Source organism: Mixophyes fleayi, chromosome 1 (genome assembly GCF_038048845.1).
Source record: "Mixophyes fleayi isolate aMixFle1 chromosome 1, aMixFle1.hap1, whole genome shotgun sequence".
Classification (NCBI taxonomy): domain Eukaryota; kingdom Metazoa; phylum Chordata; class Amphibia; order Anura; family Limnodynastidae; genus Mixophyes; species Mixophyes fleayi.
Window position 1 is genome coordinate 5,860,094 of NC_134402.1, and position 15,099 is coordinate 5,875,192.

A 15,099-nucleotide genomic window follows, 5' to 3' on the forward strand; every position below is an offset into this window, starting at 1 on the left:
TCTGGCTACTAGGCTTATATCCCAACCAGTCCAGGCCAATGCCGCTGGGGGATCTGAGCTGTATTTTTTGGGTAGATTGATGCTATAAGAGATTTTTTTATAAAAATGATCCTTATCACCAGACAATAGGACCCCTCAGAATTACAGAGCGTTACACTATCTGAGAAGTGGGAAATGATTTATATTATTTCAGGACTGGGACGCACAGAGAGCTGCAGTATGTCTGAGAGTCACTGAGAGCTGCAGTATATCTGAGAGTCACTGAGAGCTGCAGTATATCTGAGAGTCACTGAGAGCTGCAGTATATCTGAGAGTCACTGAGAGCTGCAGTATATCTGAGAGTCACTGAGAGCTGCAGTATATCTGAGAGTCACTAAGAGCTGCAGTATATCAGAGTCACTGAGAACTGCAGTATATCTGAGAGTCACTGAGAGCTGCAGTATATCTGAGAGTCACTGAGAGCTGCAGTATATCTGAGAGTTACTGAGAGTTGCAGTATATCTGAGAGTCACTGAGAGCTGCAGTATATCTGAGAGTCACTAAGAGCTGCAGTATATCAGAGTCACTGAGAACTGCAGTATATCTGAGAGTCACTGAGAGCTGCAGTATATCTGAGAGTCACTGAGAGCTGCAGTATATCTGAGAGTTACTGAGAGCTACAGTATATCAAAGAGTCACTGAGAGCTGCAGTATATCTGAGAGTCACTGAGAGCTGCAGTATATCTGAGAGTCACTGAGAGCTGCAGTATATCAGAGAGTCACTGAGAGCTGCAGTATATCTGAGAGTCACTGAGAGCTGCTATATGTCTGAGAGTCACTGAGAGCTGCAGTATATCTGAGAGTCACTGAGAGTTGCAGTATATCTGAGAGTCACTGAGAGCTGCAGTATATCTGAGAGTCACTAAGAGCTGCAGTATATCAGAGTCACTGAGAGCTGCAGTATATCTGAGAGTCACTGAGAGCTGCAGTATATCTGAGAGTCACTGAGAGCTGCAGTATATCTGAGAGTTACTGAGAGCTACAGTATATCAAAGAGTCACTGAGAGCTGCAGTATATCTGAGAGTCACTGAGAGCTGCAGTATATCTGAGAGTCACTGAGAGCTGCAGTATATCAGAGAGTCACTGAGAGCTGCAGTATATCTGAGAGTCACTGAGAGCTGCTGTATGTCTGAGAGTCACTGAGAGCTGCAGTATATCTGAGAGTCACTGAGAGCTGCAGTATATCTGAGAGTCACAGAGAGCTGCAGTATATCTGAGTCACTGAGAGCTGCAGTATATCTGAGAGCCACAGAGAGCTGCAGTATATCAGAGAGTCACTGAGAGCTGCAGTATATCTGAGAGTCACTGAGAGCTGCAGTATATCAGAGAGTCACTGAGAGCTGCAGTATATCTGAGTCACTGAGAGCTGCAGTATATCTGAGATTCACTGAGAGATGCAGTATATCTGAGAGTCACTGAGAGCTGCAGTATATCTGAGATTCACTGAGAGCTGCAGTATATCTGAGAGTCACTGAGAGTTGCTATATGTCTGAGAGTCACTGAGAGCTGCAGTATATCTGAGAGTCACTGAGAGCTGCAGTATATCTGAGAGTCACTGAGAGCTGCAGTATATCTGAGTGTCACTGAGAGCTGCAGTATATCTGAGTCACTGAGAGCTGCAGTATATCTGAGTCACTGAGAGCTGCAGTATATCAGAGAGTCACTGAGAGCTGCAGTATATCTGAGTCACTGAGAGCTGCAGTATATCTGAGAGTCACTGAGAGCTGCTGTATGTCTGAGAGTCACTGAGAGCTGCAGTATATCTGAGAGTCACTGAGAGCTGCAGTATATCTGAGAGTCACTGAGAGCTGCAGTATATCTGAGTCACTGAGAGCTGCAGTATATCTGAGAGTCACTGAGAGCTGCAGTATATCTGAGAGTCACTGAGAGCTGCAGTATATCAGAGAGTCACTGAGAGCTGCAGTATGTCTGAGAGTCACTGAGAGCTGCAGTATATCTGAGAGTCACTGAGAGCTGCAGTATATCTGAGTCACTGAGAGCTGCAGTATATCTGAGAGTCGCTGAGAGCTGCAGTATATCTGAGAGTCCCTGAGAGCTGCAGTATATCTGAGAGTCACTGAGAGCTGCAGTATATCTGAGAGTCACTGAGAGCTGCAGTATATCTGAGAGTCACTGAGAGCTGCAGTATGTCTGAGAGTCACTGAGAGCTGCAGTATATCTGAGAGTCACTGAGAGCTGCAGTATATCAGAGAGTCACTGAGAGCTGCAGTATATCTGAGAGTCACTGAGAGCTGCAGTATAATCAGAGAGTCACTGAGAGCTGCAGTATGTCTGAGAGTCACTGAGAGCTGCAGTATATCTGAGAGTCACTGAGAGCTGAAGTATATCTGAGTCACTGAGAGCTGCAGTATATCTGAGAGTCGCTGAGAGCTGCAGTATATCTGAGAGTCCCTGAGAGCTGCAGTATATCTGAGAGTCACTGAGAGCTGCAGTATATCTGAGAGTCACTGAGAGCTGCAGTATATCTGAGAGTCACTGAGAGCTGCAGTATATCTGAGAGTCACTGAGAGCTGCAGTATGTCTGAGAGTCACTGAGAGCTGCAGTATATCTGAGAGTCACTGAGAGCTGCAGTATATCAGAGAGTCACTGAGAGCTGCTATATGTCTGAGAGTCACTGAGAGCTGCAGTATATCTGAGAGTCCCTGAGAGCTGCAGTATATCTGAGAGTCACTGAGAGCTGCAGTATATCTGAGAGTCACTGAGAGCTGCAGTATATCTGAGAGTCACTGAGAGCTGCAGTATATCTGAGAGTTACTGAGAGCTGCAGTATATCTGAGAGTCACTGAGAGATGCAGTATATCTGAGAGTCACTGAGAGCTGCAGTATATCTGAGAGTCCCTGAGAGCTGCAGTATATCTGAGTGTCACTGAGAGCTGCAGTATATCTGAGAGTCACTGAGAGCTGCAGTATATCTGAGAGTCACTGAGAGCTGCAGTATATCTGAGAGTTACTGAGAGCTGCAGTATATCTGAGAGTCACTGAGAGATGCAGTATATCTGAGAGTCACTGAGAGATGCAGTATAGCTGAGAGTCCCTGAGAGCTGCAGTATATCTGAGTCACAGAGAGCTGCAGTATATCTGAGAGTCACTGAGAGCTGCAGTATATCTGAGAGTCACTGAGAGCTGCAGTATATCTGAGAGTCACTGAGAGCTGCAGTATATCTGAGAGTCACTGAGAGCTGCAGTATATCTGAGAGTCACTGAGAGCTGCAGTATGTCTGAGAGTCACTGAGAGCTGCAGTATGTCTGAGAGTCACTGAGAGCTGCAGTATGTCTGAGAGTCACTGAGAGCTGCAGTATATCAGAGAGTCACTGAGAGCTGCAGTATATCTGATTCACTGAGAGCTGCAGTATATCTGAGAGTCACTGAGAGCTGCAGTATATCTGAGAGTCACTGAGAGCTGCAGTATATCTGAGTCACTGAGAGCTGCAGTATATCTGAGAGTCACTGAGAGCTGCAGTATGTCTGAGAGTCACTGAGAGCTGCAGTATGTCTGAGAGTCACTGAGAGCTGCAGTATATCAGAGAGTCACTGAGAGCTGCAGTATATCAGAGAGTCACTGAGAGCTGCAGTATGTCTGAGAGTCACTGAGAGCTGCTGTATGTCTGAGAGTCACTGAGAGCTGCAGTATATCTGAGAGTCACTGAGAGCTGCAGTATGTCTGAGAGTCACTGTGCTTCTATTTAGCTGCTCATTTAACCCATTTCACATTTAATTACTTATTATCACCAATTGAATAAGCAGCTATTCAGTCCCAGCACATTATAGCTCCAGCCACACGTCCTGAAGTCATACTTGCCAGCTTTCTACTCTTTGCCTCCGTGAGATGCTGGAGGGGAGGTGGGAGGACAGAGGGGGGCGCAGTGTGGCAGCAGGGGTGGGACTGAATGTTTTCTTAAAAAAATCTATTTTTAAACAAGAAATTTAACTTGAGTATTGTTTTCTAAATCTGGACTTTCAGTGCGCTGCGAATTCGCTGTCCAGCCAGGCCGCCTATGCATGCACATGTGATTTATCAATAGACCTCCTAGTCCTGCACTTGTGTTTACACATAAAACAAGCCGAGCGTCTGCAATCTCATCTTCTTTTTTCCATAATACAACATTCCTGGATAATTTGGGAAATATGTATTGAAGCCCAGGGCCCCCCCTGATATACCCAGATACCTCCCACTGTCAGACCCCCCCCCCCTCATTGTTTCCTCTCCAGGTGTGTTTGGCGGCTTCTGACTCCGTGCAGCCAGCGTGTACCGTTACAGGGATTCACATTACATGTTCTCTGGCTCCAGAGCCACGGACCAAATAATTACATAATCTGCCAAAAATCTTTTCTGAAATTGCTTGCAGCTGAAGTGGTTTTCCTGAGGAGGAGAGAGGCTGGAGACGAGGGGACAGAAATAGGAGTATATTGTTATACTGTGCGCAGTATAATATTATATACCCACACAATGGCACCACCACTGCTCAAAAAAGCAGAGTAGAAGCACAAGAAACACAAGTGGAGAATGGAATAAAACTTAAATAAATGGGCAGGGTGATATACATGTAGTTTGCAGTGCTAGTTTAAAACCCCATGGCACGATATTAGTTTGCCCCCCCAGCTCTTCCCATCATCCCTGCCAACTTGCCTCTCCTATGGCATTCCACTACCACCCACCCGCTGTGGAGAGAGGCAGAGCCAGCAGTACGGTGGTGCGGAGGCGTTTGGAAGCGATAGGCACCAACGGGAGGGGAATGAGAAATTGCTGGACTGACGGGCAAGCGTAATACAGGACTCTCAGTACATAAAAATAAAAACAAAAATCACAAATTATCTTAGGGTAAACTGGGCCTCCTAGTAAAAGGTAAAAAAAAAAACATATTGGCTACCAGGCACTAGGCTGGAACCTGAGTTGCATAGTGTGTGACCCCTTTCTGGTTGTTTAACATTTAGGGGTCTATTAATGAAAGCATAAAATTTTATATTACAGTCCAAAACTAGTTCGCTGGCAAATATATTCAGTGAGAGGAGACAGTTCCGTGGGTGCTGGGGCCACTAACCATGTCATGCCATTATCAGTCGTACTTGGGGGTAATGCAGGGCCGAAACTCGGGCTGTGCGATAGGGACGACCGCCCAGGACGCAACGCTGAAGGGGGCGCAGTTTAGGAATATTTTAGGTTTATTTGGTTAAAATTAAGGGCTTGGGGGGCAGCATTTGTCTTTCTCGCCCCAGGCGCTAGAATTCTAAGTTACGGCCCTGGGGTAATGTGAGCACCCCCAATTAAGTTAGCATCTATGGGTTCATGCATTTGCACAATATGTAATAAGTTACCCATACAAAGATACTAAGACTGGTTTTGTTGAGGTTGACAGGTCTATAGTAAGACATCTTCATACTTATTTTTGCTCAGTAAGGAGAAGAGAAGGAACCGCAGCTTAGTAGCGAGAACATTGATACAAGTGATGTAGATACAAGTCCACCTATAGAAGAAAAGATCCTAGCAGAAAACTGAACACTGAAAGTGAAGAAGTCCAGGAGGTCAGACGAGATGCATCCAAGGTTACTGAAAGCTGCCGGTAGCACCTGAACAGAATGAATGCTTTAACCAGTCAGTAATAACATAAGTAGCCGCAGAGGACTGGGAACGAGCTGCACAAAGGTGGAAGTAGAGAAGAGTCAGAGACTACAGACCAGTGAGTCTGACATCATTAATGGGACAAAGCTGAAAGAAAAAATGTAGAATTACTCAACTCCAGCAACTTGCAAGCTGCCAACCAGCAGGGGACAACTGGGGGAGACCATGACAAACAAATCTGATTGAGGTTTTTGACTGGGTGACTAAGGCAATAGATCAAGGTGAAGCCATAGATGTGTCTAGGTATTAGTCAGGCCCATGACGCTGTCCTCCGTTGAAGACTGCTAAATAAATTAGAAAGCTTGGGATTGGGTCGGAGTTGGTTGGATGGATAAAAAGTTTGTTGAAGGATAGACAACAGAGAGTTATAGTAAATGTGGTATATTCAAATTATGGAAAGGTTATACCCCGAGAATCTGTACTCGGGACAGTATCTGAAGGAAGAATATAGAACTAATGGCATTAAAATATCAACCACTGAGGGAGAGAGGAATCTAGAAGTCACTATTTCAGGAGGTTTAAAGGTAGGCAGATAATGTAGCACAACAATGGGTAAGGACAGTCAGACACTAGGTTGCACAGGAAGAGGAGTTGGTAGCTGTCACAGAGGGGTAATAGTGCCACCATATAGGTCATTGGTGAGATCACACATAGAATACTGTAGTCACTTCTGGACATAAGCAAGGTCTAAATGACAAAATACCTGAAAATGGCAATGGACCTCTCTATATGTAGGAGACACTTGGAGGAGAGATGATGGGGATATGATGCAAGTTTTCAAATATATGAATGTTATAACAAGATACAGGAGGGAAGACCAATAGAGGTATTAGAGGACATGCACTAAACCTGGAAGGTAACAGGGCTAGGGGAAACTTTAGCCACAAATTACTTCACCAAAAAGGTAGTTGACAGATGGACTAGTCTCTAAGCAGTGGTGGTAGAGGCTAAGACACTAGGGAAATGTAATCATACAAGGGAAAAACATAAGACTACCCTAAATCTGAATGAGGTTAAGGATCGAATAGGCGAGAAGCAGACGTGTGTGATTTCTGGTCACAAGTCGATGTCCACGGACCCCGTAGGTTCGGCATGCCCAGTAGATGTGTTCCGCATGCCTTCCATGAGTTGAACTGTAAGTAAATTGCTAAGATACTGGTCTACTTGTGGGACCTTCACCTTTGTTCTCTCTTTTCTCACCCTGTCCAGTGATTTCCTGCATTCTGGACTTATTACACCTTGCACCTGATACTGTTATGGCCGCCTCCTTTGGTATACCTGATTTTGATATGGACTGACCTATTTGTGTGCTTTTGGCTAACCTCTCACCATTCTATAGGGATATGACAGCAAGCCATTCCGATAGAAGAACTGACCGGCACTGCAGCATGATGTCATCGTGACGTCTGTCAAATTTAAAGCAGCAATGTGGGGTTTAAACACTTAACCCCACAGCTTGGTGGGCTGGAGTATAAGGTGGGCTACCCAACGGGGAGGAACGTCTTATCAAGATTGTTCATTAACTCCGACAGCCAAACAGCACAAAGCTAGATAGGGAGGAGCATCCACCTTCATTCTATGATGGCCGGGCCGGTGGAGAGAAGGTATGGCAGGTAGAGCACCTCTGCAGCATGGCGCCCCTCTACTGCTCATACCACATTCAGCTGGCACTGGTAGCCCCAGATTTATAACAGGGGCTGTGCTTGGTGTAATATCAGGTGACCAGGCCACCCCCTCGATCTTGCACCCTGGTCAGTTGCACTGTCCTCATTACGGCCCTGGTGATCACTATCCTGAGATGGAGACATCGCAGCAGTATAAGTACCGCCACAGTACTTGTTAAATAGGCTTCCTCATGTATAACGGAATCCATGTTATTTGTAGGGGGTGGGGTAATCATAGGATCCACACAGCCATTTAGGGCAAAATGTCATTTAATTTTGCTTTCTGTAGCAACATAATTGTTCTGTTAGCACCATTAACATTTATTGGATTACATTTTCTATGTTCTTCTAAAAGTAATTTCTTATGAGATTTATAGATTGTTTAAAATAGGGTAAGACGCTACAAGCTGCATGATGATGCGGAGTCCTCAGAGGGTGTCCTGCCCCCCAGACAGCTCACCAGTTTATCCTTATTATACAGCTGCCTGTCATCTAGTTATTAGGTAGTAATGCTCTAGTATCCTACTGGGAGTTTTTCACTTTGACTCCTACTTTCTTCTCATTTTCTCTCCTGCAACAAGTCTCCCTTTCTCCTCTGTTCTCCTCAGCCTGAGTCTCTGTCGCTCCTTCTCTCCCCTATGTCTCCTCTTTAGGCGGTGAGTCTTCCGTTTGCTCTGTCTCCTTCTGAGCCTGAAAACAGCTGGCAGCACAGTCCACAGGTACCTGGCTCTCTGTCACTTGGTCTCTGGATACTCAGCTGGCAGCACAGTCCACAGGTACCTGGCTCTCTGTCACTTGGTCTCTGGATGCTCAGCTGGCAGCACAGTCCACAGGTACCTGGCTCTCTGTCAACTGGTCTCCAGTATACTCAGCTGGCAGCACAGTCCACAGTTACCTGGCTCTCTGTCACCTGGTATCCGGATGCTCAGCTGGCAGCACAGTCCACAGGTACCTGGCTCTCTGTCACTTGGTCTCTGGATACTCAGCTGGCAGCACAGTCCACAGGTACCTGGCTTTCTGTCACTTGGTCTCCGGATGCTCAGCTGGCAGCACAGTCCACAGGTACCTGGCTCTCTGTCAACTGGTCTCCAGTATACTCAGCTGGCAGCACAGTCCACAGTTACCTGGCTCTCTGTCACCTGGTATCCGGATGCTCAGCTGGCAGCACAGTCCACAGGTACCTGGCTCTCTGTCACCTGCTCTCCGGGTGCTCAGCTGGCAGTACAGTCCACAGGTACCTGGCTCTCTGTCATCTGGTCTCTGGATGCTCAGCTGGCAGCACAGTCCACAGGTACCTGGCTTTCTGTCACCTGGTCTCCGGATGCTCAGCTGGGCAATGAAGTCCACAGGCACCTGGCTCTTGTCAATTGACTGGGATAAATGGTATCTGCATTCTCTGGGCAGGTCAATCCTGTAGATTGCACAATAGCTGCCGGCATGCCCATGAGTTTCAATTATCTCTTCTCAGCTCCGCATGGACTCGGTTGAGACCCTGAACCTCTTTCTTGGGTCTCAGGGCAGCTTGTCTCTCACATACAGTTCACATTGAGGTTCGAGCAGTTTTTTAAATCCTTCAAAAGTTGGGGGTAGGTTTGATACGTTCAAGAATCAGATGATTCATCCATTCCCTGCCACCGTCTGCCCCCGATTGCTGTGGAAATGTGAACAGTGGAGATATGTCCAATTAATAAAATTATCCATTACTTTTACGGCCATACTGCTTAGATGGGTTATCTGGAAATCCTAAATATGTGCTAGGATGAAAATGAAGAATCTGTTGTGTAGGGTTGCACTGCACAGCAGACTCTCAATGCAGCTTTCCAAGGGTGGTTCAGTAAATTGAACGTGAAGTCTTTTGTTTTCCAGATCACTCAGGGAAATAATTGATCACAATTTGGCTCTTGAACAGTAGAGCTACTGCTACAGATCAGGGAGGTATTACATGGATTGTCAGCCATGATAGAGCAACATGAGTAACAAACATCATCTTTGAGTTCCCACAAATTTCAGATGATCAACTACAGGAATGGTTCTGTTAGAGTGGGAGGAATGGTTCTGTTACAGCGGGAGGAATGATCATGTTACAGCAGGAGGAATGGATGTGTTACAGCGGGAGGAATGGTTATGTTACAGCGGGAGGAATGATCATGTTACAGCGGGAGGAAGGGTTAGGTTACAGCGGGAGGAATGGTTATGTTACAGCGGGAGGAATGGTTATGTTACAGCGGGAGGAATGGTTATGTTACAGCTGGAGGAATGGTTATGTTACAGCGGGAGGAACGATCATGTTACAGCAGGAGGAATGGATGTGTTACAGCGGGAGGAATGGTTATGTTACAGCGGAAGGAATGGTTATGTTACAGCGGGAGGAATGCTTATGTTACAGCGGGAGGAATGGTTATGTTACAGCGGGAGGAATGGTTATGTTACAGCGGGAGGAATGGTTATGTTACAGCGGGAGGAATGATTATGTTACAGCGGGAGGAATGGTTATGTTACAGTGGGAGGAATGATTATGTTACAGCGGGAGGAATGGTTATGTTACAGCGGGAGGAATGATTATGTTACAGCGGGAGGAATGATTATGTTACAGCGGGAGGAATGGTCATGTTACAGCGGGAGGAATGATCATGTTACAGCGGGAGGAATGGTTATGTTACAGCGGGAGGAATGGTTCTGTTACAGCGGGAGGAATGATCATGTTACAGCAGGAGGAATGGATGTGTTACAGCGGGAGGAATGGTTATGTTACAGCGGGAGGAATGATCATGTTACAGCGGGAGGAAGGGTTAGGTTACAGCGGGAGGAATGGTTATGTTACAGCCGGAGGAATGGTTATGTTACAGCGGGAGGAATGGTTATGTTACAGCTGGAGGAATGGTTATGTTACAGCGGGAGGAACGATCATGTTACAGCAGGAGGAATGGATGTGTTACAGCGGGAGGAATGGTTATGTTACAGCGGAAGGAATGGTTATGTTACAGCGGGAGGAATGCTTATGTTACAGCGGGAGGAATGGTTATGTTACAGTGGGAGGAATGGTTATGTTACAGCGGGAGGAATGGTTATGTTACAGCGGGAGGAATGATTATGTTACAGCGGGAGGAATGGTTATGTTACAGCGGGAGGAATGGTTATGTTACAGCGGGAGAAATGATCATGTTACAGCGGGAGGAATGCTTATGTTACAGTGGGAGGAATGCTTATGTTACAGTGGGAGGAATGGTTATGTTACAGCAGGAGGAATGATTATGTTACAGCGGGAGGAATGGTTATGTTACAGCGGGAGGAATGATTATGTTACAGCGGGAGGAATGGTTATGTTACAGCGGGAGGAATGATTATGTTACAGCGGGAGGAATGGTTATGTTACAGCGGGAGGAATGATTATGTTACAGCGGGAGGAATGGTTATGTTACAGCGGGAGGAATGGTTATGTTACAGCGGGAGGAATGATCATGTTACAGCGGGAGGAATGCTTATGTTACAGTGGGAGGAATGGTTATGTTACAGCGGGAGGAATGGTTATGTTACAGCGGGAGGAATGCTTATGTTACAGTGGGAGGAATGATTATGTTACAGCGGGAGGAATGATTATGTTACAGCGGGAGGAATGATTATGTTACAGCAGGAGGAATGATTATGTTACAGCAGGAGGAATGGTTATGTTACAGCGGGAGGAATGGTTATGTTACAGCGGGAGGAATGATCATGTTACAGCGGGAGGAATGCTTATGTTACAGTGGGAGGAATGCTTATGTTACAGTGGGAGGAATGGTTATGTTACAGCGGGAGGAATGATTATGTTACAGCGGGAGGAATGATTATGTTACAGCAGGAGGAATGATTATGTTACAGCAGGAGGAATGGTTATGTTACAGCGGGAGGAATGGTTATGTTACAGCGGGAGGAATGATCATGTTACAGCGGGAGGAATGCTTATGTTACAGTGGGAGGAATGGTTATGTTACAGCGGGAGGAATGATTATGTTACAGCGGGAGGAATGGTTATGTTACAGCGGGAGGAATGGTTATGTTACAGCGGGAGGAATGATCATGTTACAGCGGGAGGAATGATTATGTTACAGCGGGAGGAATGATTATGTTACAGCAGGAGGAATGCTTATGTTACAGCGGGAGGAATGGTTATGTTACAGCGGGAGGAATGATTATGTTACAGCGGGAGGAATGGTTATGTTACAGCGGGAGGAATGGTTATGTTACAGCGGGAGGAATGATCATGTTACAGCGGGAGGAATGCTTATGTTACAGTGGGAGGAATGGTTATGTTACAGTGGGAGGAATGGTTATGTTACAGCGGGAGGAATGATTATGTTACAGCGGGAGGAATGGTTATGTTACAGCGGGAGGAATGATTATGTTACAGCGGGAGGAATGCTTATGTTACAGTGGGAGGAATGCTTATGTTACAGCGGGAGGAATGGTTATGTTACAGCGGGAGGAATGATTATGTTACAGCGGGAGGAATGGTTATGTTACAGCGGGAGGAATGATTATGTTACAGCGGGAGGAATGGTTATGTTACAGCGGGAGGAATGGTTATGTTACAGCGGGAGGAATGATTATGTTACAGCGGGAGGAATGGTTATGTTACAGCGGGAGGAATGATTATGTTACAGCGGGAGGAATGGTTATGTTACAGCGGGAGGAATGGTTATGTTACAGCGGGAGGAATGATCATGTTACAGCGGGAGGAATGCTTATGTTACAGTGGGAGGAATGGTTATGTTACAGCGGGAGGAATGGTTATGTTACAGCGGGAGGAATGATTATGTTACAGCAGGAGGAATGATTATGTTACAGCGGGAGGAATGGTTATGTTACAATGGGAGGAATGATTATGTTACAGCGGGGTGGGTGGGGTGGTTATGCTACATTATGTTATATGTGCTATATGTAATTATAATATAATCATAAGGAGCTGCACAGTACCACTTCTCTCATTCTGCCTGCGGTATATAACTCTCTGGTCTTACTCTGAATCTATGAAACGTATCACTTCACATGTCGTATATGTAATTTTCAGCATTTGTCCTTATTTCGTATACATGAACAACAGCACAGTATCAGCGACAGAGGAGCTCACTATATGAATCTTTTACACTGTTTGCTGATCACCTTTATTAAATGACCGTTACAGCAGTATGAAGGGTACACTGCTCATTTTGTGAAACAATTCATGAAAACAGCAGCAGATTTGTTACTTTGCTGGAACAACACTGAGCGTTTTGTCCTCTCATTCCTGAATCCTAAATAATAAATTGTCCTTAGTACAAACCAGGTGAAAAATGATATTCGGTGTCAGAAATAACACAAAGACCACTGATGAAATGCCCACGTCTATCACATAATGTCACCGATAGGGAACAACACAGGGACGGAGCCTGAGGTTTGCATCATTCTCCCTGGTTATGTTGTTGGTGGAGTTACGACATCTCTGAGGCCTCACAATCGCTGGCTGGGTGCGCCCTGCTCTGCTTCCTGGAAAGCTATGATTTTATATACAAGCTATTCAGGGAGGACCCAAACAGCTGCCGGGAGCCTTATCTGCTATTGTTAATGGCTGCCGTTCTGCTGCTCTCCTTTCACAATATTTATTTTCGCTCGGTGAAAGGCGACCCGTTGCTGGATCGCAGTCAAGCAGAGTGTGAAGTCTTAAGACCAGTCCCTGATGAGGTGAGCTCAATGCTTTCCAGACCCCATCTGAAAAGTCCTGACACATCGGCGCTGACAAAAATAACTTTACACAACGCGTTTGAAGACATAAAAAGTGGATGTTTTATGCACAACAGGCTCTTCCGGGGCCCAGCGGGAAATACGTGTTAGAGTTGGCTCCACTGAAATCAATGGCCGACAAAGATGGACAGAGACCTCTACAGAGCACTGCACATGGGTCCTATCGCTTCGTTTTGAAAGTCTGTTTGTAGGTCTGTGGACATCAGTGCGGTACAAAGCAGCTGGCCTCAGGCCTGTCTTGTGGCTTGGTAGTGTTATATCATACTTGCCAACTCTCCCGGAATGTCCGGGAGACTCCCCGCATTTTGGGTGAGTCTCACAGACTCCTGGGAGAGTATGGCAATCTCCCATTTATGGCCACTTCCTAGTGAAGTGGGCAGAATTAGGTCCAAAATGCTGCGATTCTCCGGGAATAGCGGCATTTGGCCCCGTCCCCCGCTGTAAAATGATGCGTCTGCATCATTATGTCATGGGGGCAGGTCCAAATTGATGCGATTTTCGGGGCCCGCACGCTCACCTCCCACATGAAACTCCCGGACACCAACTACAAAAGTTGGTAAGTATGTGTTATATCATGAGGGGCATCTGCCTGGGGCCCACGGAGGCCTCCAGCCTCATCTGCACATCCATGGAATAAGCAGATACGGGTGTAAATGGAGGGTGTTGACCGCACAGTATCTTGCGATTGGCCCTTGCTGTCGTGCTCCCATATCTGTAAATTACATATTTAGCTTTTACCAACAAATAAAAATGATCAGGTATAAGTGTATAAGTAGAGAGACCTGTAACACAACAAAGAACATAAAAGAGTGAATTAACGAGAACCTGATTATTTACAGGGCGGATCTATGCCCGCTCTGTCTGGCCTTTTCACAAATCTGGGCCTGGCAACAGAGGGACAGGAACTACTGCCACTGCAGGACTCAGCGGTGTACCCCGAACCCATCCCAGACCCCTGCTCCCCACTAGACCACCGTTGCAACTTTACTGAGCATGTGCAGAACCTGACCATGCCCAGCAGAGGCCGGCTCTGCACTTTTGTGGCCAGAGTGGCATCGCCGGGCCCTTAGAAAAACTCTGCTATGGGGCCCGGTGTTGCACCGTTCCGCCCTGCACGGGACGATGGTCCGACCCTCCTCTCTGCTTCCGATAACATGCTTCCTAAATATCCATGGGGACATTTGTCCTGACACGTGGCAGTAGGGAGGTCGCAGCTCATGAAGGTGATGTTTTGCGTTTTGCGGTGTCCTAGCGTTTCTCAGAAGGGCTAGACACGCCCCTGAGGACATGACTACACCCATTTTGTTGTGACCACGCCTCTAATGTGCCATGGCCACACCTCCTTTACAAAGGAGGCGTGTCTGTGTCCCAAACTGTTATTTTCAATTGTTGTGAGGTATGTGATAGGCTCCTCAATATACTGTTACCTTATTGCTGGGTAGTATATGAAACACAGATGAAATGAGCCGTATACTAGGAGAATAATGTAAATAAATGACAGTACAGAATATCATAGTAGAAGACACTCTCATTGGTGGAAGTAATTTACTGGAATTTAGTTCCACCTTTTGACCCGCAATGATTGCACACATTGGATGCACCACTGGAACATAACGCTGCTCAGTTGTGGCGGGCACATACTGTACAGATGACCCGTAAATATACATATGCGAAAGGGTGACCTATATATCACATATGCGGAAGGGTGACCTATATATCACATATACGAAAGGGGGACCTATATATCACATATACGGAAGGGGGACCTATATATCACAAATACGGAAGGGTGACCTATATATCACATATACGAAAGGGGGACCTATATATCACATATACGGAAGGGTGACCTATATATCACATATACGGAAGGGGGACCTATATATCACATATACGAAAGGGGGACCTATATATCACATATACGGAAGGGTGTCCTATATATCACATATACGAAAGGGTGAACTATATATCACATATACGAAAGGGGGACCTATATAT